We start from the raw sequence: 13,332 nt of genomic DNA, 5'->3' as shown, positions 1-13,332 counted from the left end.
TCAGAGCTGGATGAAAGCTCAAGTGGGACACTCCTTCTCAGCCCTTGTAGCAATCCTTCAGGGAGTGGTATAGATAATAAACCAGACAAGTGATGTCAATATGCATGCTTTAACTAGTGTATTTACCTTAGTTTCTCCCCATTATAAGCAAACTGGAAGATCAGAGAGGTGGTGCAGTTGGTAAGAAATCTGATGGTTTCCTTTTTTGGGATGCAATTACAACATGAGTATAATATAGTAGTTAAGAATATGGGCTCTGTAATCAGACCTGAGTTTAAATCCCAGCCCCACACAAGCTGGACCTTGAACAAACTTCTTTACCCAGTTTCCCCGAAAATAAGACCGGGTCTTATATTAAGTTTTGCTACAAAAGTCGCATAGGGCTTATGTTCACGGAATGTCATCCTGAAAAATCATGCTAGGGCTTATTTTCCGGTTAGGTCTTATTTTCAGGGAAATATGGTACTTCTCTGTGCCCAGTAAAATTGGGTTCATAATACTTGCCTCTTGGTTTGTTAAATAAGAAACAAATTAAATAAGAAAATGTGTATAAATTCTTGGTATGGTGCCTGGCACATTAATAGGCTCTTAACAAATATTAGGGATGATGATGATACTCATCACTCGTATGTGTGACAGATTTCTGGCTTAGGATCCTAGATGAAGAATGGTAAACTGAGACTGGGAATTCATGAGAAAGATCAAGTTTTGAACATGTTGCATTTGAGATGTCTATGAGTCTAGAGTTCCAGCTAGAGATCTGGATGGAATCATGGAGACACCAACTTTTTTTGAATGGGTCAAAGAAGAGAACAGAAGTCAGCAAAGGAGACTGAGAAGAAATAGTCAGAAAAGGACTGGGAAGGACAAGGAAAAAGGAAAAGGGACCTTTCCCAGAGACCTTTTAGAGGAATAATGTGGAAGAATTAGTGATTGGCAAGGAAGTGGAGGCATCAAGTGGGACGTTCACAGGAAGCAAAAGCTGAAGACCACAGGTTAGGGGACACGTCTTTCTTTAACACTAAGAGAAAGAAGGTGGGATTGGGTAAACGTATAAATACATTTATCATACTTAATTATATTTCCTGTAAACTCAGAAACGAAGCTAGAATGATCTTTCTGGATATTAATTCTACTAAAGAACACAAAAGGAAGAATTTTAGCTAAGGACACGTGTCTCTGTTTACTGGTAAATGTTGATTTACTCCAAGGCATTTAATTCTAGAACATGCTGTTCATAAAACAATTTGATCCTAAGCCAAAAGGAAAAACCCTTAAATGAAAAAACTGCTGTCTGGAACACTAGTAACTCAAATACCAGATGCTTACCTTTGTTAGGGGGCTATAAATATCCAAACTGAAGTGCTCAATTATTGTTGAGTATTACTCGTGAGTCTGATTTCCCAATTGAGCGGTCCATTCAGAACAAAAACTATTAGCAACCTTAAGGATGCTTGAATATCCAGTATACTCGTATGCCATTGCATCCACTCTACATCATCCTCCCTAATTGCCGATCAGGGCTTTATATAAGCACTCTCAGATGGAACTACTTGTATAATTGGACATGTAGATAATAGAAGAAAAGTATTAAATAACCTACGTGGGATTTTGGATAAACATATCATAGTTAAAATATACATATACCACAAATGCTGATAGGTTCAGGGTCTACAAATATCTTTAAAACCCAATCTCTGTTCAAGGTCTATTGGAGGCACAGCTGAGTAAATAGGTGAATACTCTTCAGTATAAGTGCTTTGGTCAGTGTAACTGTAGGGTTCTAAGGAGTATTGTAGCAGAAGACACCCGAAAACAGCTGGAGGTAGTTAAAGAAGGCTTACTGAAGAAGGTGAAGTCTGAGCCCAGATATGATCTAAAATAAGTAAGAGATGACAGAGATGTTGTTCCTCGGGTAAGGGAGATGAAAGGTGTTTCAGGCAGAGGGGAAAACACTGCAATGACCTCAAGAGAGCTTAACAACTTTAGGGAGATTGGAAGTAGTTCATTATGCCTAGACCATAGATTTGAGGGCAAGGGTGGCATTGACAAAGCCAGAAAAATAGTAAAGGGCAGATCCAGAAGGGCCTTATGAGTATATGTTAAGTAGCTTGAACTTGATCCTGAAGTCACTGAAGTCAGTACATGATCCTGAATATAAGTTTGTCAAGGGAGACATGCTACTGAAAGGGAGTGTCATGATCAGATTTACAGTTTAGGAAGCTTACTCTGAAGGCAATCTGAAGAATGGATTGGAAGACATCCAGAAAGTCTCCTGGGTTTTGACTTGGACAACTGAATGCATACTCTTTGTTGTCACAGAGATAAGGAATACAGGAGGAGGACAGATTTAGTTCTGGGGGGTTAGGAAGGTGGTCAGTTTAATTTTAGACATACTGGATTTGAGGTGACCACTGACATCCAAGTGGAGCTACGCAATAGGCTTTAGATATATGGGTCTAAAACTCTGGAGATTTGGACTAGAGGTACAGATTTGGGCGTCTTTAGCAATGGGTAGTGTATGCAGCCACTCAAGGAGACCAGACACCCCAGGAAGAATGTACAAAATGAAAAGAGAAGAAAAGAGGGCACAAAACTGAATCTTGAGAAACACCAAGGAATTCTAAAGAATAGAATGAAAAAGCAGATGATAGAAGTTTTGAAGATACAGCTAAAGACAGAGAATTGGAAGAGTAATCACTATCAGATGCTAAGGGAGAAAAAAGTTCCAAAAAAGAGGGAATAAAAAAAGGAAGGAGTAGCCACACTGTCAAATATCACAAAAAGTCAAGGTAGATAAGTACCAAAGAATGACAGTTCTTAAGAGGCCAGGACCCAGCCTAATGTGGGTTGATGAGGAAAAGAGAGATAAAGAGGCTATAAGGATGGCAAGACTGGCTAGACCACGCTGAAAAATCTTGGGAATGAAGGGAAGGAGAGAAATAGAGGGTGGTTTCTAGTGAGGGACCCAGGATCAAGGAAGTTTTCGTTTTGTTTTATTTAAATGAAGAAACTTAAGCACTCAAGCATGTATATGTGTATAAAGAGGTAGTACAAGTGAGACATTCAAGATTCTACTAAAAGAGATAATATTTCATGGAGTGGTGTCCTGGAAGAGATCAGATAGGACCCATGTACAGACGGAGAAATTGACTTCAGACATAATAGCTACATCTTATATTAGTTAAGAGTAAAGACGAAAGGATACTGTCAGTGTAGCTATGTTTGTAGGTGGGAAGTTGAAGGAATTCATATCTGAGTAATGTAGGCAGCAAGGTCAGCTAGTGTCAGTGAAAGGAGAAATTTTGGTCGGCTGGTCACAATTTAAAATAACTGGTGTGGGAAATGGATGGATTTTCCTGAAGCCTTGATAGTCCAGCTCAAATCAGAGACTAATGTAACAGCATCAAAACCCATAGCCCTGTTCAGTAAGGTGGATGTAAGAATAGGAAAGATGGCTGGTTAATATGGTCCTGGGCAAAGGTTTTCAAGCTGGATATAGCAGAAGGACTAGGAGCAGGGCAGTTGGGATTTTAGTGAAGGATGGTTGAATCGATAGATGAGGCTTACTTCTGACATTTGTGTAACCTGGACAGCAGTACAGTTGGAAGACTGCCTTGGACCCCTCTTGCCCCATGGGGTCCCTCACATGTTCATGGGCACCCCCACCTGTAAGTCCAAGCTCCAACCACACTCTCTCCTACTAAAAACCACCCCTCAGTCCAAGAGATGTGTGCACCGATAGTGCAGTTCACCCTCAGGAGGACTGACCCAAGGAAGAGCCCCACATAGGCTCTGGGAGCCATTTGAGCAAGGAATTCTGGAGTCCTGGGTACTCAAAGCATAGTTGTTTTGAGAGGGTGGAGTAGGCTCCATGTGCGCACCATGTTTTAGCTCTCTTGAGCAGAATGCAGAAGCAGGAGGCCCAAAGTAGGGCTCTCTAAAGTGCTAATCACTAAAGCCTAAGCAGAGCTACAGAAGAAGCTTGTGTGAGTGAGAAAATAGAAGGATCAAAGTGTTGGAAGTCTAAAGGAGCTAGAAAAATAAGAATCAAAGGAGTAGAGAAGTAGAAGCAGAAAAGATAGGAGATTGTCATCAGATAGCAGAATATCAGAATTCCTCATCTCTGAGGAGCTTCTCTAAGTGGTGGTAAGCAGAATAAACATAAAGGTGCTGGGAGTGAAGTATGTCAATAAACGGAGTTTAAGGGAATGTTATAGCTCATCCATCTACCCTTAAGAGTCTCTCAGGGACGATTTTGGAGCTTAAGATGGAAAGGACTGTAGAGCTAAGTCTTTAATAAATGTGAGAGAATGGCAAAGAGGTCAGTTGATAATAGCAAGGGATACTGCAGGAAGGCAGCAGCCTCAGAAGATCAGAGTTGTGGCACAGTAATGGTTTGGGAACAGCACTGGGGATGGAGAAGGAAATTCACCCTGTCACAAGACCCATGAGGAGCTTGAAAGAAGAAGCATATTTCATGGGACAGGTGATGGGTTCTTTGGTTCCAAAATGAGGAGGCAAAGAAACATGGCCCAAATGAAAAAACAGGACAGAACTCCAGAAAAAGAATTAAACAAACTGGAGGCAAGCAATCTACCAGATACAGAGTTCAGAACACTGGTTATAAGGATGCTCAATGAACTTAGGGGAAGAATAGATAAACATAGTGACAACTTCAACAAAGAGTTAGAGAAAATAAAAAAACATAGAAACCATAAAAAAGAACTAGTCAGAAATGAAGAATATAGTAACTCAAATGAAGAATACACCAGGAGGAATCAACAGCAGAGTAGATGAAGCAGAGGATCAAATCAGCAATTTGAAAGACAAGAAAGCAGAAAACACCAAATCAGAACAGCAAAAACAAAAACAAAAAAATTTTTTAAAGAAGGATAATATAAGGGACCTCTGGGACAACATCAAGTGTACCAACATTCGCACCAGAAGGAGAGGAGAGAGAGAGCAAGGGACTGGAAAACTATTTGAAGAAATAATGGCTGAAAACTTCCCTAACCTGGTGAAAGAAATAGATACGCAAGCAGAGGAGGTGCAGGGTCCCAAACAAGATGAACCCAAAGAGGCCCACACCAAAACACATCACAATTAAAATGCCAAAGGTTAAAGATAAAGAGAGAAGCTTGAAAGCGGCAAGAAAAAACCAGTTAGTTACCTACAAGGGAGCTCCCATATGACTGTCAAATGATTTCTCAACAGAAACTTTGCAAGTCAGAAGGGATTAGCATGAAATATTCAAAGTGATGAAAAGCAAGGAACTACAAACAAGACTACCAAGCAAGGCTATCATTTAAAATTGAATGAAAGATAAAGAGCTTTCCAGATAAGAAAAAGCGAAAGGAATTCATCACCAGCAAACCAGTACTACAAGAAATGTTAAAGGGACTTCTCTAAGAAAAAGAAGGGGTTGGGGGAATATCCTAAATATGAATAGTATCATGGTAATAACTACATACCTATCAATAATCACTTTAAATGTAAATGGATTAAATGCTCCAATCAAAAGACAGGGTGGCTGAATGAATAAGAAAATGAGACCCACACACATGCTCTCTACCCACTCCAGGTTGAAAGACACACACAGACTGAGAGGAACGGAGAAATATATTTCATATGAATGGAAAAAAATAATTAAAAAGCTGGGTAGCAATACTTATATCAGACAAAATAGACTTTAAAACAAAATCTGTAAGAGACAAAGAAGGACATTTCATAATAATAAAGGGATCAGTCCAACAAGAGGACATAACACTTGTAAATATTTACACACCCAATGTAGGAGCACCTAAATATATAAAGCAAATATTGATGGACATAAAGGGAGATATTGACAGTAATACAGTAATTGTAGGAGACTTTAACACCCCCATCAACATCAATGGATAGATCATCCAGACAAAAACTGAACAAGGAAATTGGTCTTAAGTGACACTTTAGGCCAGATGGATTTAATTGCTATTTTTAGAGCACTTTACCCCAAAGAAGCAGAATATGCATTCTTTTCAAGTGCACATAGAACATTTTCTAGTATTTCATGTTAGGTCACAAAGCAAGTCTCAATAAATTTAAGGAGATTGAAATCATATCAACCATCTTCTCCAATCACAATGATATGAACATAGAAATCAATTACAAGAACAAAACTGGGGGTGGCCAGTTGTCTCAGTGGTTAGAGCTCAGTGCTCATAACACCAAGGTCACCGGTTTGATTCCCACATGGGCCAGTGAGAAACAACAGTTTGAGCTTGGAGCTGAGCCGCAAGTGGGCGGCCGTTTGGCTCAGTGGTTAGAGCACAGTGCTCATAACACCAAGATTGCCGGTTCGATTCCCACATGGGCCAGTGAGCTGCACCCTCCACAACAACATTGAAAAAACAACAACAACTTGACTTGAAGCTAAGCTGCACCCCCCACACAAGTAGATTGAAGGAAAAAAACGACATGGAGCTGCTGGGTCCTGGAAAAACACTGTTCCCCAGTATACCCCAATGAAAATTTTAAAAAATTGAAATGTGTATATATGTGTATATATGTATATATGTATGTATATGTACATATATGTACATATATACATATATGTGTGTGTGTGTGTGTGTGTATATATATATATATATATATATATATATATATATATATATATATAAAGGTAAAAAGAAACAAATGCAGTGTATGGACTTTGGATCTTGATTCAAACAAATCAACTGCCAAATAAATAAAAAAGAACAAAACTGAAAAGCACACAAACAAATGGAGGCTAAATAACATGTTACTAAGTAATGAATGGGTCAACAACAAGATCAAAGAAGAAATCCAAAGATACATAGGGACAAATGAAATTGAAAACACAACGACCTAAAATCTATGGGACACAACAAAGCAGTTCCAATAGGGAAATTCATAGCAGTACAGGTCAACCTCAAGAAACTAGAAAATTTCAAACAATCTAACCTTACGCCTGAAGGAGCTAGAAAACAAACAACAAACAAAGCCCAGAGAGAAGGAGGGAAAGAATAAAGATCAGAGCAGAAATAAAATAGAGTCTAAAAAAACAGTACAAAACATCAATGAAATAAAGAGCTGGTTATTTGAAAAGATGAACAAAATTGATAAACATTTAACCAGACTCATCAAGAAAAAAAGAGACAGGGGCAGCCGGATGGCTCAGTTGGTTAGAGCGCAAGCTCTCAACAAGGTTGCTGGTTCAAGGTTCAATTCCCGCGTGGGATGGTGGGCTGTGCCCCCTGGCAACTAAAGATTGAAAATGGCGACTGGACTTGGAGCTGAGCTGCTCCCTCCACAACTAGATTGAAGGACAACGACTTGGAGCTGATGAGCCCTGGAGAAACACACTGTTCTGCAATATTCCCCAATAAAAATTAAAAAAAAAAAAAGAAAGAAAGAAAGAAAAAGTGGAAAAACCCAAGTTAGGTATGTTAAAAAAGAAAAAGAAAAAGAAAAAGAAAAAGAAAGAAGGGCCGGCCTGGTGGCTCAGGTGGTTGGAGCTCCATGCTCCTAACTCTGAAAGCTGCAGGTTCAATTCGTACATGGGCCAGTGGGCTCTCAACCACATGTTGCCGGTTCAACAACTTGAGTCCCGCAAAGGATGGAGGGCTACGTCCCCTGCAACTAAGATTGAACACGGCACCTTAAGCTGAGCTGCCGCTGAGCTCCCAGATGGCTCAGTTGGTTGGAGTGCATCCTCTCAACCATAAGGTTGCCGGTTCGACTCCTGCAAGGGATGGTGGGCTGTGCCCCCTGCAACTAACAACGGCAACTGGACCTGGAGCTGAGCTGCACCCTCCACAACTAAGACTGAAAGAACAGCAACTTGAACCTGAACGGCACCCCCCACAACTAAGATTGAAAGGACAACAACTTGACTTGGAAAAAGTCCTGGAAGTACACACTGTTCCCCAATAAAAAAAAAAGTCCTCTTCCCCTTCCCCAATAAAATCTTAAAAAAAAAAAAAAACGAAAGAAAGAAAAGAAAAGAAAAACAGAAAGAGGACCCAAGTAAATAAAATCAGAAATAAAAAAGAAGTGATAACTGACACTATGGAAATACGAAGTATTCTAAGAAAATACTATGAACAATTATATGCCAACAAATTGGACAATTTGGAAGAAAAAGATAAATTCCTAGAAACATACAATCTTCCAAAACTGAGTCGTGAAGAAACAGAAAATGTGAACAGACCAATAACAGCTAACAAAATCAAATCAGTAATCTGAAAACTCCCAACAAAGAAAAGTTCTGGACCAAGTGACAGATAAATTTTACCAAACATTCAGAGAAGTAACACCTATCCTTCTCAGACTATTCCAAACAATTCAAGAGTAGGAAAGGCTCCCAAGCTCCTTTTATGAGTCCAGTATCACCCTGATTCCAAAACAAAAGAGAGTATAAGAAAAAGAATTATAGACTAATATCCCTGAAGAACATAGATGCAAAATTCCTCAATAAAATATTAGCAAACCGAATTCAGCAATACACTGAAAAGATTATAAACCATGATCAAGTGATATTTATTCTTGGGGTGAAAAGTTGGTTCAATATCTGCAAATCAATTAATTTTATATATCACATAAACAAAATGAAGGATAAGAATTATGTGATCATATCAATAGATGCAAAGAAAGCAATTGAAAAACTCTAACATCAATTTATGATAATAAAAAAAAACCTCAGCAAAATGGCAATAGAGGGAACTTGAACATAATATTAATAAACAATGTATATCACAAACCCACAGCTATCATCATACCCAACAGGGAAAAGCTAAAAGTGTTCTCCTTAAAATCAGGAACAAGACAAGGATGTCCACTTTCAACACTTTTATTCAACAAAATATTGGAAGTCCTAGCCCCAGCAATTGGACAAGACAAAGAAATAAAGGCATCTGAATTAGAAAGGAAGGAGTAAAACTCATCATTTGCAGATGACATAATACTATATAGAAAGAACTCTAATGATTCCACCAAAATACCATTAGAACATAATTGAATTCAGTAAAGTATCAGGATACAAAATTAATAGTCAGAAATTGGTTGCATTTTTACACATCAAGAATGAACTGTCAGAAAGAGAAATTAAAAACAACAACTCCAGGGCAGACAGGTGGCTCAGTTGGAGCGCATGCTCTCAACCACAAGGTTGCCGGTTTGATTCCCATAAGGGATGGTGGGCTGCACCCCCTGCAAATAAGATTGAACATGGCACCTTGAGCTGAGCTACCGCTGAGTTCCGGATGGCTCAGTTGGTTGGAATGCAGGCTCTCAACCACAAGGTTGCCGGTTTGACTCACACAAGGGATGGTTAGATGCTCCCCCTGCAACTAACAATGGCAACTGGACCTTGAGCTGAGCTGCGCCCTTCACAACTAAAATTGAAAGGACAAGAACTTGACTTGGATGGAGCTGATGAGAGTCCTGGGAAAAACACACCACTGTTCCCCAATAAAAAGTCCTGGAAATACACACTGTTCTCCAATAAAGTCCTGTTAAAAAACAAAACAAAAACAAAAAAACTTCCATTTACAATAGCATAAAAAAACACAACCTAGGTATAAACTGAAAAAAGGAAACAAAATGCCTATACTCAGAAAACTGTAAGTCACTGAAGAAAGAAACTGAAGAAGATAGAAATACAGTAGTACCTCGGTTTTCAAACATCTCTGTTGACGAACATTTTGGTTTACGAAAGCTGTAAATTTTACGGATCTACAGTACAATTAGATAGTAAAATTCATGCTAAATGTGCAGTTTTAGGGGTTGATTTTAAAGGTCTGGAACGGATTAATCCATTTTGCATTACTTTCTATGGGGAAACTATGCCTCGGTATTCAAACGTTTCAGAACTCGAACGGACTTCCAGAACGGATTACGTTCGAAAACCGAGGTACCTCTGTAAATGGAATCATATACCGTGCTCATGGATAGGAAGAATTAGCACTGTTAAACTATCCATACTATCCAAAGCAATCTATAGATTCAATTCAATGCCATCAAAATACCAATGGCATTTTTCACAGAGCTAGAACAAATAATCTTAAAATTCACATGGAACCACAAAAGACCCTGAATAGCCATAGCAATCCTGAGAAAGAAGAACAAAATTTGAGGTATCACGCTACCTGATATCAAACTATACTACACATCTATAGTAATCAAAACAGCATGGTACTAGCACTAGCATAGAAATAGACACACAGATCAATGGAACAGAATAGAGAGCCCAGAAATAAACCCACGCCTATATAGTCAATTAATCTCTAACAAAGGAGGTGAGACTATACAATGGGGTGAATAGAGTCTCTTCAATAAATGGTGTTGGGAAAACTGGACAGAGGCATGCCAAAAAAAAAAAAAAGCAACTCAAAAAAACTATTAATAGACCACTTTCTTACACCATATATAAAAATAAACTCAAAAAGGATTAAAGGCTTAAATCTAAGACCCAAAACTATGAAACTCCTAGAAGGAAACATAAGCAGTAAACTCTTTGACATTACTCTTAGTAATATTTTTTTCTGATCTATCTCCTCAGGTGAGGGAAACAAAATAAAAAATTAAAAAATGGGACTACATCAAACTAAAGTTTTTGCAAGGGAAACCCAATAAAATGAAAAGACAGCCTCTTGAATGGGAGAAGATATTTGCCAATGATACTTTTGATTAAGGGTTAACATCCAAAATTTACAAAGAACTTATACAGCTCAACACCAAAAAAACCAAACAATCCAATTAAAAAATAGGCAGGGACCTGAATAGACATTTCTCCAAGGAGGACGTACACATGGCCAATAGATATATGAAAAGATGCTCAACATCATTAATCATCAGAGAAATGCAAATTAAAACAACAATGAGATATCACCTTACAGAATGACTGTCATCAATAAATCAAATAACAAGTGTTGGTGCGATTGCAAATTGGTGCAGTCACTGTGGAAAATAGTATGGAGATTCCTCAAAAAATGAAAAATAGAATTACTGTATAACCCAGCAATCCCACTTTTGGGTATTTATCTGAAGAAATCCAAAACACTAATTGGAAAAGATATATGTACCCCTATGTTCACTGCTGCACTATTTACAATAACCAAGATATGGAAGCACCCTAAATGTCCATCCATAGATGATTGGATAGAGAAGATTATTACATATATACAATAGAATATTACTTGGCCATGAAAAAGAATGAAGTCTTAACCACTTGCTATAACATGGATGGACCTAGAGAGTATTATGCTAAGTGAAATGAGTCAGACAGAGAAAGGCAAATACCATATAACTTCACTTACATGTGGAATCTAAAAAACAAACAAAACAGAAACAGACTCATAGATCCAGAGGACAAACTGATGGTTGCCAGATTGGAGGGGGGTTGGGAGGATGGGGTGAAAAGGTGAAGGAATTAAGAAGTAGAAATTGGCAGTTACAAAATAGTCATGGGGATATAAGTACGGAATAGGGAATATAGTCAATAATATTGTAGTAACTACATGTGATAAATCTAGGTGGGTACTAGACTCATCCGGGGTATCACTTTGTAAGTTATATAGCCACTATGCAATATATCTGAATCTAATATAATATTGTATGTCAATTGTAATTGACATAATTTAAAACAAAAATTTTTTAAGACAATGTGCTCTGTAAAGAGGTTGAGGATATAAGGGAATTTGTTTATCAAGAGAGAGACTGGATGTATGGGAGAGATTCACCAGTCAGAGATGCTTTGACATTTGGTGACTGACAGAAATGAGAGACATGAAAAGATAAAGACAGAACACAGTAAGTTCACAAATGTTTGATGTGTTGAGTGTCTATTACCAGTACCAGGAACCTTTAGGTACAATGTTGTAACCTGACCTCTATCTTTGTAAGCACAACTAATAAATAAGATGAACTCTTAGTTGTAAAAATAAAGAATTTGTGAAATTTAAACAATCTGTAGAAAGGCCACTTTTATATTCTAGTTGTGTTAGTACCTTTGGCCCTATTCCTTGTAGAAAGAACTAAAATTATTTTCTACTACACTGTTGCTCTTGAAAGTAGTGCTTACTCATACATATCTCCCAGAATGTTAGCATTAAATGAGTGTTTTTACACTGCCTGGCACATGGGAACTGCTCAGTAAATGACTTATCCCTTCCTCAATTTCTGTTCTGTCTTTCCTCCAATGAAGACACCAAGGGAGCATTCCTTCTTTGAGAGTGGAAAACATAAAGGATGCCTACAGGAGGGTACAAATGTACATCTCATTCCTGAAATGAGATTGTCTACTGCAATGCTATCCATTAGAACTTTCTGCAGTGATGAAAATGTTCTCCTTACCTGTGTTGTCCAATAGGATAGCCACTTGCCATGGTAGCTGTTGAGTATTTGAAATGTGCATAGTGCAACTGATGAGCTGAATTTTTTTATTTTATTTACTCTTAATTAATTTAAATTTAAATAACCACATGTGGCTACTATTAGACAGGACAATTGTAGTGGATAAAGAGCTGCTTGGATGAAGGTTTTCAGGTAGAAGTGAGCTAAGTGCCTAAAGGAGCAAGTAAGCATCGGAGAGGCGCCTGGCTCGGCTTTGGCATTGGTGACATCCAAGATTAAGATTAAGGAGCACTATATGCTCTAATGAAAGGAGCCTGGACTTGAGCTATGGCCTGAGAAGTCATAATGAGAGTGGTGACTTAGTTAAATCAGTGACAGAAAAACAACAACTTTGTGAACAGTAGGAATCAAGATTAGAGGGGAGTGGTTCTGATGAAATGGAACTAGAGAGCTCATTAAAATAAACACACAGGAATTCCATTTTGGAGGGATTGATGAAATGCAGCCCTCAATAGCAATTTGTAGAGAAACATTAGTTCCAAAGTAAATACGCAGAATATTTGCCCAGTGTTTTGAAGAATTGGGGCAAATTTCAGGAAATGCCATGCAAACCTTGTACCTCAACAGAGGAGCACTATAGGATGAGAACATGGATAAAATGTAAATTGTAGGGAAACAGAAGTTATGACACTTGATATAATGGAGTTTCTTAGCCCTGGCTCTAATGAAAGACATTTCCCTGATGGATGTTTATTTGTGATAATGACGGAAGATAATGCTGCTGAAATGTTTTAACCTTACCATTCAATCCCATCTCATTCCAAGTATACAGTGAGCATCTACTATGTACTCAGCAGTGTGCAATGTGTTACAGTTGGAGGTGTGGGAAAATAAATATAAATGGTTATTGTGCTTGAGAAAGTCCTAGTCTATTTAGAATATATGACAAGCCGCTTGGATAGGTGGATGACGGTA

General features: G+C 38.2%; 1 protein-coding gene across 5 annotated transcripts in view; it reads left to right on the top strand.

The window, feature by feature from the left end:
* NLN (neurolysin) overlaps positions 1-13,332 on the top strand; it is a 90,122-nt gene that overhangs the window by 18,488 nt on the left and 58,302 nt on the right. The gene's annotated exons all lie outside the window — the stretch shown is intronic.

The sequence above is a fragment of the Rhinolophus sinicus genome, linkage group LG03 (genome assembly GCF_036562045.2).
Source record: "Rhinolophus sinicus isolate RSC01 linkage group LG03, ASM3656204v1, whole genome shotgun sequence".
Taxonomy (NCBI): Eukaryota; Metazoa; Chordata; class Mammalia; order Chiroptera; family Rhinolophidae; genus Rhinolophus; species Rhinolophus sinicus.
Note: the sequence above shows the minus strand (reverse complement) of the source record. Positions and strands in the feature narration are given on the sequence as shown.